The following is a 3,840-nucleotide window of genomic DNA, read 5'->3' as shown; positions in this document are numbered from 1 at the left end:
CCCACTCGCTAATTTCTATCTCCATACCCTCACCATTCGACTTCGATCTCTTACCCCACCCCCATCAGCCTCTATCTATAAAAAACAAAAAAATCAAACCAATAACTTATACTAATTAATATATTTTTAAAATAAACTAAAATAATAATAAGACAAAAAACAATAATAACTAAATGACAAAAAAACACTAAAAATAAAAAAAAAAACATAATAATATAAGTAGTATTAGGGGTGCCAATAGCAATGGATAGGGGTGCTATTAGCCACCACTTGTTTTTTGATTTTAAGCTCTTAATATCATGAAGTCTGATTTGATTAGACGTTTTTGGTTTTAAGAGCGTTTGTTTGTTTCTTCTTCTTCAAATAAAAGCTTAATTATTTGTGTTTCCTTTGAAAATTTAAGTGCTAATTTTATCACTTAAAACCTCGTAAACTCATCTCTCTCGATCTCTCACGCTCTGATAGGATCTCTCACAGCCGCTCTTGCTCTTCAGATCTCTCACAGTTGCTCTCGCTTTCTAGATCTCTCACGCTCTCACAGGATCCCAAATCGCTCGATATCTCACAGGAATCGATCTCTCACGGGCTCTTTCATGCAATCAATTCAAAAGGTATGTCGATTCTATCTTCTGCTTCACACACACACACACACACACATATATGTATATATATATATATACATACATATATGTGTGTGTGTGTATGATTTGATGGTTCTTCTTTACTGGAGATTTTTGATGGGTTTTGGTGGTTCTTCTTTACTGGTTTGTCCAAGTTATTACAGATTTTTGTTGGGTTTTGGCTTATGTTTGATTTTAGTGAACCTAACCTAGTAACCTACAAATGTAACACAATTTTGATTATGTTGAAAGCCTTTGCTGCTAATAGGTTAAGATCATGTATGTTTCTTTGTTGTAGTTTTCAACTATTTCATACCACACGCTAGGTGTTTGATGATTTGCCCAAGTGAAAGCTTGGATGTTTATGGAATTATACGATAAACAAAGGTTTATATATGTATCTGTAGGTGCATTGCATGATACAAGCCAGATAGATACCAAGAAAAGAATAAAGAATTTTCAAATAAACCTCTTTGCCATGGTTTTCGCTTTCATTCAAACACAACTCAACAACCAAAGGAAGTTACAGAGGCTTGAAGTATAATTTACTTTGCTCAATAGGTCTGAGACTATTCCATTCTTTAGCAAAATACACAAGAGCAACATGTATATTAATCGTCCTTGATATATTTACGAGTCATAAAATATATTTTCTTTTGTTGACTATATAAGTTTGTGCCTTTTGAGTGTTGTGTTCTTTATCTTCAATTTCTTCAACTGGGTATCAAATTCAAATTGTGGGTGCTTTGCTTCTTGAATTATAATCTTGACTTTGAAACTATTGACTTGGGTTGTGGAGGAAGAAACCCTAATCCCTCTACGGGGTCCAATCTATGTTTCAAAGGCAAAAAACAAGGTATTTGTTCTTGAAATCCGTTTGATATCACTAAAAATGAATGTTGAATCTGGGATCATATGGGAATGCTTTTCTAACTAAGCTAATCTTTATGGCAGGATCAAGAACTTGTTTGAAGATGCCATTGGAGATGATGAATTATGAAATCCGCATATAGTTAGCTGATTTCAAGAATGGCTCATCTTTTTTGAATTCTATTATTGTATCATGTAAATAACACACATATTTGATAATTAAAAGCTAAAAGCATACTCATTTACTTGTGTTTGGGTGATCTTCTTCTTGATAACTCAGTTAATCATGTTTCCTTTGATAGAGTTTTTATGATTTAAGTTTAGTCATGTGAATGATTAGGGATTATGATATGATTGATCTTGGTCGTAGTTTGAATCATTTGTTGGGTTTAATAATGTTGATGGTTAGGGATTTCAATGGGGCAGGTTTAGGAACATTAATCCATGGTTAACCTCAAATCGGGTGAATGTTTAACTAAATGAGCTTGAAACGTGAATCATTCTTGGTGTTCTAATAATTCGATTCTTGGGTATAAGGAGTTAAGGAATGCCCGTTAAAATATTCTTTCGAATATGTACTTCTCGTCAGTATTTTAATCACATAGAGATTTCAGACTTCAAACGTAAAAATAAATAAATAGTCTGATTGATTCAAATTTCAGACGTAAAAACAAAAAGTCTGACTGATTCAGATTTCAGACTTTAGCACTACCCCTTATAAATCAGAAGTAAAATCAGATTTCAGACTTCAGCGTCCCTTAAAAAACAAACACCACATAATTCAACGATATTATATATTTTTATTTGATTTTATATTAAAATTCAAAAAGAGAATTACATATATATTAGAAGTTAAAACAAATATATTATTTTATTATGTTCTATATAATATACATATTATCCTCAGCTAAGCCTCCACCACATCTTCTTCCTCAACGCCTACAAACATTGGTGCTTCTTCTCTTCTTCCCCAACTTAATCTAATGTGCTTCAAAGAATCCTTCACCTGCTATTGGGCAAATTCATAACCTAAGGCAGAAGAGCAAGCCAATTTCAAACTAAGATTTTGACTAAGGTGAGTGTTTTTCAAACATCCTATACATATGTTTTATCATTGGTTTATGGTTGATATATTGCTACTTGTTACTTTGAATATGTTTCAAAATCCAGTTAACGTGCCATTCGGATACGGCTCAATCCAGTTAACGTGTCGTCCAAGTACGGCTCAATCCGGTTAACGTGTCGTCCGGATACGTCTTAGTCCGGCTAACGTGCCGTCTGGATACGCGTCCTAGTCCGGCTATAGTGCCGTCCGGATACGTTTCCCATCCGGTTATAATGCCGTCCAGATACGCGTCCTAGTCCGGCTATAGTACCATCCGGATACGTTTCCCATCCGGTTATAATGCCGTTCGGATACGCGCTCCCATCCGGCTACAAAGCCGTCCGGATTCCTTATCCGGCTAAAAAGAAGTTGACCGGATTATTAATTATCCAGATAAAGTGTTGGCAATATTTATGTCTTATCTAACTAATAAGTTGTTCAGAGAAAATCTTTAATGTTTGGAAAACTCGATAGATGAACTGGCGGTGTAACCGCGATAGTTGAACTGGCGGTGTAACCGTGATAGCGGAACTGGCTGTGTAACCGCGATAGTTGAATTGGCGGTGTTACCGCGATAGAGGAACTGGCGGTGTAACCGCGATAGAGGAACTGGCGGTGTAACCGCGATAGATGAACCGGAGGTGTAATCGCGATAGATGAACCAGAGGTGTAATCGCGATAGTTATGATAGGTGATGAAATGATATATTAAGATTCAGGTTTATTATAATGATGATACTTTGAAATATGCACTGTTTGTATGAGAAGAATACACTCACTAGACCTTCTGGTCTAACGCTTAATTATTGGACTAATCTGCTTTGTAGGTCATCTATCATTACAAGATAAAGGCAAGGGAAAAATGTAAAGAAGTGTTATTTAGATATTTGTGTTGTAACTGACAAAGTTTTTGTTAATCCATATTTTCTCTTGTTACGTAAACATTCAATATTTGGGTTATATTACGACAACTATGTTTTCATATGTGTAATGGTTGTGATTCTATATTATAAATAGCATTATGGGTTGTTACAGAAGACTTCATAGTTCAAACTTCTAAGTCAGAAAAAGAAGACTTCAGACGTCTTTTTCAAAGTATAAAAAAAAGACTTCAGAGTTTAGACTTCTAAGTCTAAAAAAATAAGATTTTAGATTTTAGACTCCAGAGTTCGAGTGAGCTAAGTCTGAAAAACAGACTTCAGAGTTCGGGTGAGCTAACTATTTAGAATGACTTTCATACTTATAC

Source organism: Cynara cardunculus, unplaced genomic scaffold, assembly GCF_001531365.2.
Source record: "Cynara cardunculus var. scolymus isolate 2C unplaced genomic scaffold, CcrdV1 Un_Scaffold_412, whole genome shotgun sequence".
In the NCBI taxonomy this organism is placed as follows: Eukaryota; Viridiplantae; Streptophyta; class Magnoliopsida; order Asterales; family Asteraceae; genus Cynara; species Cynara cardunculus.
This window is presented reverse-complemented; position numbering follows the sequence as displayed.